A 12170-nucleotide genomic window follows, 5' to 3' on the forward strand; every position below is an offset into this window, starting at 1 on the left:
GGGGAAGTGATAGAGAGCAGTACATGTAAGAGAGGGGGGAAGTGATAGAGAGCGGTACATGTAAGAGAGAGGGGGAAGTGAGAGAGCGGTACATGTAAGAGAGAGGGGGAAGTGATAGAGAGCAGTACATGTAAGCGAGAGGGGGGAAGTGATAGAGAGCAGTACATGTAATACATGGGGGAAGTGATAGAGAGCAGTACATGTAAGAGAGAGTGGGGAAGTGATAGAGAGCAGTACATGTAAGAGAGAGGGGGGAAGTGATAGAGAGCAGTACATGTAAGAGAGAGGGGAAGTGATAGAGAGCAGTACATGTAAGAGAGGGGAAGTGATAGAGAGCAGTACATGTAAGAGAGGGGGGAAGTGAGAGAGAGCAGTACATGTAAGAGAGAGGGGGGAAGTGATAGAGAGCAGTACATGTAAGAGAGAGGGGAAGTGATAGAGAGCAGTACATGTAAGAGAGAGGGGGGAAGTGATAGAGAGCAGTACATGTAAGAGAGAGGGGGGAAGTGATAGAGAGCAGTACATGTAAGAGAGGGGGGAAGTGATAGAGAGCAGTACATGTGAGACAGGGGTAGTGATAGAGAGCGGTACATGTAAGAGAGAGGGGGAAGTGAGAGAGAGCGGTACATGTAAGAGAGAGGGAGGAAGTGAGAGAGAGCAGTACATGTGAGACAGGGGAAGTGATAGAGAGCGGTACATGTAAGAGAGAGGGGGGAAGTGAGAGAGAGCAGTACATGTAATACATGGGGGAAGTGATAGAGAGCAGTACATGTAAGAGAGAGGGGGGAAGTGATAGAGAGCAGTACATGTAAGAGAGAGGGGAAGTGATAGAGATCAGTACATGTAAGAGAGAGGGGGGAAGTGATAGAGAGCAGTACATGTAAGAGAGGGGGGAAGTGATAGAGAGCGGTACATGTAAGAGAGAGGGGGAAGTGAGAGAGCGGTACATGTAAGAGAGAGGGGGAAGTGATAGAGAGCAGTACATGTAAGCGAGAGGGGGGAAGTGATAGAGAGCAGTACATGTAATACATGGGGGAAGTGATAAAGAGCAGTACATGTAAGAGAGAGTGGGGAAGTGATAGAGAGCAGTACATGTAAGAGAGAGGGGGGAAGTGATAGAGAGCAGTACATGTAAGAGAGAGGGGAAGTGATAGAGAGCAGTACATGTAAGAGAGGGGAAGTGATAGAGAGCGGTACATGTAAGAGAGAGGGGGGGAAGTGATAGAGAGCGGTACATGTAAGAGAGAGGGGGAAGTGATAGAGAGCAGTACATGTAAGAGAGAGTGGGGAAGTGATAGAGAGCGGTACATGTAAGAGAGGGGGAAGTGATAGAGAGCAGTACATGTAATACATGGGGGAAGTGATAGAGAGCGGTACATGTAAGAGAGAGGGGGGAAGTGATAGAGAGCGGTACATGTAAGAGAGGGGGAAGTGAGAGAGAGCGGTACATGTAAGAGAGAGGGAGGAAGTGAGAGAGAGCAGTACATGTGAGACAGGGGAAGTGATAGAGAGCGGTACATGTAAGAGAGAGTGGGGAAGTGATAGAGAGCGGTACATGTAAGAGAGAGGGGGGAAGTGATAGAGAGCGGTACATGTAAGAGAGGCGGGAAGTGAGAGAGAGCGGTACATGTAAGAGAGAGGAAGTGATAGAGAGCAGTACATGTAAGAGAGAGGGGGGAAGTGAGAGAGAGCAGTACATGTAAGAGAGAAGGGGGAAGTGATAGAGATCAGTACATGTAAGAGAGAGCGGTACATGTAAGAGAGAGGGGGAAGTTATAGAGAGCGGTACATGTAAGAGAGAGCGGTACATGTAAGAGAGGGTGGAAGTGATAGAGAGCAGTACATGTAAGAGAGGGGGAAGTGAGAGAGAGCAGTACATGTAAGAGAGAGAGGGGGGGAAGTGATAGAGAGCAATACATGTAAGAGAGAGGGGAAGTGAGAGAGAGCAGTACATGTACTTCATGGGGGAAATGATAGAGAGCAGTACATGTAAGGGGGGAAGTGATAGAGAGCGGTACATGTAAGAGAGGGGGAAGTTATAGAGAGCAGTACATGTAATACATGGGGGAAGTGATAGAGAGCAGTACATGTAAGAGAGAGGGGGAAAGTGATAGAGAGCAGTACATGTAAGAGAGAGGGGGGAAGTGATAGAGAGCGGTACATGTAAGAGAGAGGGGGGAAGTGAGAGAGAGCAGTACATGTAAGAGAGAGGGGGGAAGTGAGAGAGAGAGCAGTACATGTAAGAGAGAGGGGCGAAGTGAGAGAGAGCAGTACATGTAAGAGAGAGGGGGAAGTGAGAGAGAGCAGTACATGTAAGAGAGAGGGGGAAGTGATAGAGAGCAGTACATGTAAGAGAGAGGGGGGAAGTGAGAGAGAGAGCAGTACTTGTAAGAGATAGGGGGGAAGTGAGAGAGAGCAGTACATGTAAGAGAGAGGGGGAAGTGAGAGAGAGCAGTACATGTAAGAGAGAGGGGGAAGTGATAGAGAGCGGTACATGTAAGAGAGGGGGGAAGTGATAGCGGTACATGTGAGGAGGAAGTGATAGAGAGCAGTACATGTAAGAGAGAGGGGGGAAGTGATAGAACAGTACATGTAAGAGAGAGGGGGGAAGTGAGAGAGAGCAGTACATGTAAGAGAGAGGGGGGAAGTGAGAGAGAGCAGTACATGTAAGAGAGAGGGGGGAAGTGAGAGAGAGCAGTACATGTAAGAGAGAGGGGGGAAGTGAGAGAGAGCAGTACATGTAAGAGAGAGGGGGGAAGTGATAGAGAGCGGTACATGTAAGAGAGAGGGGGGAAGTGATAGAGAGCGGTACATGTAAGAGAGAGGTGGGAAGTGAGAGAGAGCGGTACATGTAAGAGAGAGGCGGGAAGTGAGAGAGAGCGGTACATGTAAGAGAGAGGGGGACGTTATTGAGAGCAGTACATGTAAGAGAGAGAGGGGGGAAGTGATAGAGAGCAGTACATGTAAGAGAGAGGGGAAGTGAGAGAGAGCAGTACATGTAATTCATGGGGGAAATGATAGAGAGCAGTACATGTAAGGGGGGAAGTGATAGAGAGCGGTACATGTAAGAGAGGGGGAAGTTATAGAGAGCAGTACATGTAAGAGAGAGGGGAAGTGAGAGAGAGCAGTACATGTAAGAGAGAGAGGGGGGAAGTGATAGAGAGCAGTACATGTAAGAGAGAGGGGAAGTGAGAGAGAGCAGTACATGTAATTCATGGGGGAAATGATAGAGAGCAGTACATGTAAGGGGGGAAGTGATAGAGAGCGGTACATGTAAGAGAGGGGGAAGTTATAGAGAGCAGTACATGTAATACATGGGGAAGTGATAGAGAGCAGTACATGTAAGAGAGAGGGGGAAGTGATAGAGAGCAGTACAAGAGAGGGGGGAAGTGATAGAGAGCGGTACATGTAAGAGAGAGGGGGGAAGTGATAGAGAGCGGTACATGTAAGAGAGGGGGAAGTGAGAGAGAGCAGTACATGTAAGAGAGAGGGGGGAAGTGATAGAGAGCAGTACATGTAAGAGAGAGGGGGAAGTGATAGAGAGCGGTACATGTAAGAGAGGGGGGAAGTGATAGCGGTACATGTGAGGAGGAAGTGATAGAGAGCAGTACATGTAAGAGAGAGAGGGGGGAAGTGATAGAGCAGTACATGTAAGAGAGAGGGGGGAAGTGATAGAGAGCAGTACATGTAAGAGAGAGGAGAGAAGTGAGAGAGAGCAGTACATGTAAGAGAGAGGGGAGAAGTGAGAGAGAGCGGTACATGTAAGAGAGAGGGGTAAGTGATAGAGAGCAGTACATGTAAGAGAGAGGGGGGAAGTGAGAGAGAGCAGTACATGTAATACATGGGGGAAATGATAGAGAGCAGTACATGTAATACATGGGGGAAGTGATAGAGAGCAGTACATGTAATACATGGGGGAAATGATAGAGAGCAGTACATGTAATACATGGGGGAAGTGATAGAGAGCAGTACATGTAAGGGGGGAAGTGATAGAGAGCAGTACATGTAAGAGAGAGGGGAAAAGTGATAGAGAGCAGTACATGTAAGAGAGGGAGGAAGTGATAGAGAGCAGTACATGTAGGAGAGAGGGGGGAAGTGATAGAGAGCAGTACATGTAAGAGAGAGGGAGGAAGTGATGGAGAGCAGTACATGTAAGAGAGGGGGTAAGTGATAGCGGTACATGTGAGGAGGAAGTGATAGAGAGCAGTACATGTAATACATGGGGGAAATGATAGAGAGCAGTACATCTAAGAGAGGGAAAGTGATAGAGAGCGGTATATGTAAGGGTGCATTCACACGACCGTATTTTTGCCTCTGCATCCGTTCTGCAATTGTGTGGAACGGGTGCGGGCCCATTCATTTCAATGGGGCCTCAAAAGATGCGGACAGCACACAATGTGCTGTCCGCATCCGTAGATCCGTTCCACGGCCCCGCAAAAAAGATAGAGCATGTCCTATCCTTGTCTGCAATCGCGGACAAGAATAGGCATTTCTATCATAGGGCCGGCTACATTCACACGGCCGGTATCCGTGTTTTGCGGATCCGCAATTTGCGGACCGCAAAACATATACGGTCGTGTGAATGTAGCCTAAGAGAGGTGTTTCATAGAATTTAGAAACACTTGGTTGTGGAAATAATTTTTTTTATTTATTCCAATAAAATGTTGCATAACCCTCAAATTTTTCATGTGATCGTAAACTGCTGTAGGGGCACACTATGGCGCTTCAGGATCGGGAAATGTACCATTTTTGTTTTTTACTCTAACCTTCCTGGAGCCATAATTTCTTTATTTTTCCATTCACATAAATATATGAGGGCTTGTTTTTTGTGTGACAAGGTGTAACTTTAATAACCACTTCAGCCACCATGACATACCTGTATGTCATGGTGACCGAGGGAATGTATGGAGCAGGCTGTTGCGCTGAGTCTGCTCCATAAGCGGCGGCTGCCAACTCCGACCAGGTAACCATAACAGCCAAGGGTCTGCTGATGGTTCCCAGGCCAGTCATGATAAACCGCCTACAAAGCCGTGCACGAGAGACAGCTCAGCAGGCAGAGTGTCAGCATCCCATACACCATAATAGTTCTCTATTATGGTGAATGGGACAAGCAATCAGAAGATCAAAGATTCTAGCTAAAAGTTATGTAAAAAAAAAAAAAAGCAGAATAAGAATGTTATATCATTTTTAGTGCTTCTGATCCGTGCCTCCACTCCGCAAAAAAATAAAATGTGATACATTTTTGCGGTGCGGTCCATATCTTGCGGACTGCGGGCCCATTCAAGTCAATGGGTTCACATCTGTGATACGGAGTGCACACAGCCAGTGCCCGTATATTGCGGACCTCCGCACAGATGAGCTATCTTCGGGTGCACGAGGCCTAATCTTGCAAAAATAAGCCTTTATATGGCTAATGTGAATGGAAAATGTAAAAAGTTATGATTATTGGACTGTGGGGAAAAAAATTTAAAGTTTCAAGTAAAAATAAACAAAAAGGTCATTTTCCCCAAATAAAGTAAAAAAAAAAAATTAGTAAAAAATAGGGGGAAAAAAAGAAAAAGTATACATATTAGGTATCGCCGCGTCCGTATCGACCGGCTCTATAAACATATCACATGACCTAACCCCTCAGATGAACACCGTAAAAAATAAAAACTGTGCTAAATAAACCATTTTTTTGTCACCTTACATCACAAAAAGTACAACAGCAAGCGATCAAAAAGGCGTTTGCCCACCAAAATAGTACCAATCTAACCGTCACCTCATCCCACAAAAAATGAGCCCCTACCTGAAACAATTGCCCAAAAAAAAAAAAAAACTATGGCTCAGAATATGGAGACACTAAAACAACATTAAAAAAAAAAAAAAAAAAGCTGTTATTGTGTAAAACTTACATAAATAAAAAAAAAAGTATACATATTAGGTATCGCCGCGTTCGTATCGAACAGCTCTATAAAAATATCACATGACCTAACCTCTCAGATGAACACCGTAAAAAATAAAAACTGTGCTAAATAAACCATTTTATCTTACATCACAAAAAGTGTAATAGCAAGGGATCAAAAAGTCACACGCACCCCAAAATAGTGCCAATAAAACCGTCATCTCATCCCGCAAAAATCATACCCTACCCAAGGTAATCGCCCAAAAACTGAAAAAATTATGGCTCTCAGACTATGGAAACACTAAAACATGATTTTTTTTTGCTTCAAAAATGAAATCATTGTGTAAAACTTACAGAAATATAAAAAAAAGTATACATATTAGATATCGCCGCATCTGTGATAACCTGGTCTATAAAAATATCACATGATCTAACCTGTCAGATGAATGTTGTAAATAACAAAAAATAAAAACTGTGCCAAAACAGCTATTTCTAGTTATCTTGCCTCACAAAAAGTGTAATATAGAGCAACCAAAAATCATATGTACATAAAATACTGTGGTAGAACTGCATTTTTTATTTTTTTTTACATTTACCTTTTTTACCCAATTGTTATCTATTTTTCAATACAAGATATGGTAAATTAAATGGTGCTATTAAAAAATACAATTTGTCCAGCAAAAAAAGTAATCCAGCTTGTGAACAGATAAGTCGCCCAGTCCTTATAGGGGTTGTCTCACTTCAGAAAATGGCCTTTACCATGTAGAGAAAGTGAATACAAGGCACTTACTAATGTATTGCGATTGTCCATATTGCCTCCTTTGCTGGCTGGATTCATTTTTCCCATAATACACGGCTCGTTTCCATGGTTATGACCCTATAATCCAGCAGCAGTGGCCGTGCTCGCACAATATAGGAAACAGCTCTGGCCTCTCAGGTGGACGGGACCACTAGAGGGCTCATAGTTCAGAACTTTTTTTCTATATTATGCAAGCGTGACCACCGCTGCTGGATTGTAAGGTGGCTGTAACCATGGAAACAAGCACCATATAATATGATGGAAAAATCATCTGATTCTACACCATAATACTTCTTGCAGATATGATTTTACCCTACGATGTATATTATTGTGTAAACAGCCTGAAAAGGACGGCCAGATATGCTGGAAGCTATCCCTGGGTTTGTCCCATCTCAGGATATCATGTTTTATCACAGGGAATACTATTTTTTTTACACATATGTCAGGACAGCTGTGGGACCCTCTTCTAAGGGGTTATCGAAGCCCTATAATACCCCCCCCATATGCCTGGGCCCCTCACATAGGTTGGACTTACCTCGCTCCCCGGCACCTGCGTCGCTTTTGATTCTTGTTCCCGTCACAGCCTGCTATTGGCTAACACCCCCCCCCCCCCCCCCCAACGTGGGATGCCGGCATCAGAAGCGACGCAGGGAGATTGTACAGGCCCGATATCAGGAATGAGCGTTCCTATGAACACCTGTTTCCAGTAATTGTCCCAAATATTGTGCAATGTAACTGGCTTTAAGGGATTTCCCAGTAAAAAAATTTTAACAAGTTCCTGCAGCATAGCCCTGAAACCAGTGGGGATGTGTTCACAAGCAGCACATCTCCACTGAAGCCAATCATGGATTGGAGCGGTGCATGTGACCATGTCCATGTACTGCCAGGTGTAAACAGTGCAAAGAACGGCAGGTGGAGGCAGCAGGGAAAGTGCGGAGGACCGGAGCGGCGTGGAGCAGGTAAGTATAAATCTTCTATTTCAGAGGCCATGCTGCAGGAACGTGTTAAAAAAAAAAAAAAAAGTGGCGACATTTCCTTCCACCCTGCTAGATATGGCCTTGCGGTTCGCCCTGCGGTCTTTTCGCAGCAAACTTTGCTTGTTTGCAGTTCGCCGAACAGGCGAACATATGGCGATGTCCACGGCGCCATATTCTTTTACATTTTGAAGAACTTTGACCCATGACACATCCATCAGGTGGGACGGGACAGCCAATTGAGACGTTTCAGCACATGGACATACCCCCTACCTTATAAATAAACCTGATCTGGCCACCATTTTACATTCAGTGTTTTGCCAGTGTAGGGAGAGGTTGCTGTGTGGAGCAGGGACAGGCTGTTAGGGACACCAAACGCTAGCTAATAGGGCCACAAAAGTCCTTTTAAGGACTGGTATAGGTGCGCTATTGATAGGTGTGATACACAGAGGGGTGCGATATACTTGTATTGTGCGGCAGTTGTGTGCGGTTCTGCTGCGATACTGCAGCTACACAGAGTGACAAATGGTATTGGAACAAATAATTTCTACTGGTGTGATATACCAGTTGCCCCCCCAAAAAACTGATTGAAGCAGGGGTGTGATATATCTTCTTCAACAAATACTGCTCTTCTATAGGGACTTATGTCACAGGGCCATTTTGAAAATGACAGGCAGAGGTATCAACGTTCGCCACCCAGCAGTCTGACGACAGTACCCAGATCAGCCCAAGGAGGGTGGTCCCCGCTGTTGCTGCCTACTCCGAGATCTCTAATGTCAGTGGTCGTGAAGAGAACGATGATGACGTGTCTATGGACGTCACGTGGGTGCCCACAAGGGAGGAAGAGGAGGGGAGTTCAGAGGGAGAGATGGAGCAGCAGACAAGGAGGAGAAGCAGGCAGAACTTACGGTCGCGGTAAGCCCAACACTCACCTAGGGACGACCGCCTTAAGAAGGCACCTGGCCTCCCATCACCGAGCCCAGTGGGAACAACACCGTCGGAACCCACAAAGCCACACTCCCGGCGCTCCACGTCCTGCCTCTTCTCCTCTCTATCCTCCACCTTCCACCGTGCCGTCATCGCGTTCATCTGGCAAAAGGCAGGCTTCCGTGGCCCAAATGTTCGAGCATAAAAAGATGATGACGCCGGATAACCCTCTTGCCCAACAGCTGACCGCTGGCTTGTCGGAACTGATAGCCCGCCAACTACTGCCATATACACCCTGTGCCAAATTCTATTTAAGTGTCACAAAGATTAAATATTTAGTTTTTCCGTTTAACTCATGGATGGCATTGTGTCTCAGGGCTCTGTGATGATTAGATTGGCAGGTGAGCCCAATTTAAGGAAAAACTACTAAAGGATGGTGTTCCCCATTATTAAGTAGAGCACCACTTTCAAGCAATATGGGGGAAAAACAGGATCTCTCTGCTGCCGAAAAGAGAGAAATAGTTCAATGCCTTGGACGAGGTATGAAAACATTAGATATTTCACGAAAACTTAAGCGTTATCATTGCACTATTAAGAGATTTCTGGCTTATTTAGAGCACAGACGGGTTTGTGCAGATAAAGGCACATTGAGGAAGATTTCTGCCAGATCCATGCATCGGATCAAGAGAGCAGATGCTAAAATACTATTACATTGCAGCAAACAGATATTTGAAGCTGCAGGTGCCTCTGGAGTCCCACGGACATCAAGGTGTAGAGTCCTCCAGAGTCTTGCAACTGTGCATAAACCTTCTATTTGGCCACCACTAACCAATGCTCACAAGCAGAAACGGCTGTATTGGGCAGAAAAATACATGAAGACTAATTTTCAAACAGTCCTGTTCACTGATGAGTGCCATGCAACCCTGGATGGAGTAGTGGATGGTTGGTGAACGGCCACCCTGTTCCAACAAGGCTGCGACGTCAGCAAGGCGGTGGTAGAGTCATGTTTTGGGCCGGAATCATGGGGCGAGAGCTGGTCGGCCCCTTTAGGGTCCCCGAAGGTGTAAAGATGACCTCTGCAAAGTATGTGGAGTTTCTGACTGACAACTATGCTTTCCGTAATAAAATCATCTTCATGCATGACAATGCACCATCTCATGCTGCAAAGAATACCTCTGCATTAATGGCTGCTATGGGGATAAAAGGAGAGAAAGTCATGGTGTGGCCTCCATCCTCCCTGACCTCAATCCTATTGAGAACCTTTGGAGCATCCTAAAGCAAAAGATCTATGAGGGTGGGAGACAGTTTACATCCAAACAGCAGCTCTGGGAGGCTATTCTGACATTTTGGAAACAAATTCAAGCAGAAACTGACCAAAAACTCATAAGTTCAATGGATGCAAGATTTGTGAAGCTGCTATCAAATAAGGGGTCCTATGTTAAAATGTTTAAAAAGTTAAAATGTTGTTTAAAAGTTTGATTGAAATAGCTTTTGATTTCAGAAAATATGCTGCAAACAGAACAAATGCCAATTTTCAGTTCTTTACAACCTATAAAGTGTTTTGAAACTTACTGTGCGTAATAATTTAGAACAGTGCATTCTAAGTTTTTTATGCTTTTAAAAAAATACTCTTATCATTAAGAGGTTTGTTCAATAAAATTTGAATTGTACTCTTAATAGTTGATAACATAAGAATTATGCTGTTATATACGTCAATTATTTAGGTAAATGAGAAAAATATAATTTGCCTAATAATTTGGAACAGGGTGGAAATTGGTGAACTCAGAGGCCTTTAGAAAAATTAGTGGCCATTGGCACACAGCAATGGAAGGTCCCCGGAAGGAAATATTTCTCCCAGAAGGGTATCCCGGAGCTATATGGCCACGTTCAGCAGCAAATTAATGTATCTCTGGCACACAGTGTCGGTGCCAAGATATACACTGCGTGCAGAATTATTAGGCAAATGAGTATTTTGACCACATCATCCTCTTTATGCATGTTGTCTTACTCCAAGCTGTATAGGCTCGAAAGCCTACTACCAATTAAGCATATTAGGTGATGTGCATCTCTGTAATGAGAAGGGGTGTGGTCTAATGACATCAACACCCTATATTAGGTGTGCATAATTATTAGGCAACTTTCTTTCCTTTGGCAAAATGGGTCAAAAGAAGGACTTGACAGGCTCAGAAAAGTCAAAAATAGTGAGATATCTTGCAGAGGGATGCAGCACTCTTAAAATTGCAAAGCTTCTGAAGCGTGATCATCGAACAATCAAGCGTTTCATTCAAAATAGTCAACAGGGTCGCAAGAAGCGTGTGGAAAAACCAAGGCGCAAAATAACTGCCCATGAACTGAGAAAAGTCAAGCGTGCAGCTGCCAAGATGCCACTTGCCACCAGTTTGGCCATATTTCAGAGCTGCAACATCACTGGAGTGCCCAAAAGCACAAGGTGTGCAATACTCAGAGACATGGCCAAGGTAAGAAAGGCTGAAAGACGACCACCACTGAACAAGACACACAAGCTGAAACGTCAAGACTGATTTTTCTAAGGTTTTATGGACTGATGAAATGAGAGTGAGTCTTGATGGGCCAGATGGATGGGCCCGTGGCTGGATTGGTAAAGGGCAGAGAGCTCCAGTCCGACTCAGACGCCAGCAAGGTGGAGGTGGAGTACTGGTTTGGGCTGGTATCATCAAAGATGAGCTTGTGGGGCCTTTTCGGGTTGAGGATGGAGTCAAGCTCAACTCCCAGTCCTACTGCCAGTTTCTGGAAGACACCTTCTTCAAGCAGTGGTACAGGAAGAAGTCTGCATCCTTCAAGAAAAACATGATTTTCATGCAGGACAATGCTCCATCACACGCGTCCAAGTACTCCACAGCGTGGCTGGCAAGAAAGGGTATAAAAGAAGAAAATCTAATGACATGGCCTCCTTGTTCACCTGATCTGAACCCCATTGAGAACCTGTGGTCCATCATCAAATGTGAGATTTACAAGGAGGGAAAACAGTACACCTCTCTGAACAGTGTCTGGGAGGCTGTGGTTGCTGCTGCACGCAATGTTGATGGTGAACAGATCAAAACACTGACAGAATCCATGGATGGCAGGCTTTTGAGTGTCCTTGCAAAGAAAGGTGGCTATATTGGTCACTGATTTGTTTTTGTTTTGTTTTTGAATGTCAGAAATGTATATTTGTGAATGTTGAGATGTTATATTGGTTTCACTGGTAAAAATAAATAATTGAAATGGGTATATATTAGTTTTTTGTTAAGTTGACCAATAATTATGCACAGTAATAGTCACCTGCACACACAGATATCCCCCTAAAATAGCTAAAACTAAAAACAAACTAAAAACTACTTCCAAAAATATTCAGCTTTGATATTAATGAGTTTTTTGGGTTCATTGAGAACATGGTTGTTGTTCAATAATAAAATTAATCCTCAAAAATACAACTTGCCTAATAATTCTGCACTCCCTGTATTTGACCACAGACATGTAGTCTAGCAAACATGGGCAGGGAAGGTACATAACTTTTACTGCCCACTGGGTGAACCTTCTGACAGCCGTCAAGCATGCAACCTGTGTG

Source organism: Bufo bufo, chromosome 1 (assembly GCF_905171765.1).
Source record: "Bufo bufo chromosome 1, aBufBuf1.1, whole genome shotgun sequence".
Taxonomy (NCBI): domain Eukaryota; kingdom Metazoa; phylum Chordata; class Amphibia; order Anura; family Bufonidae; genus Bufo; species Bufo bufo.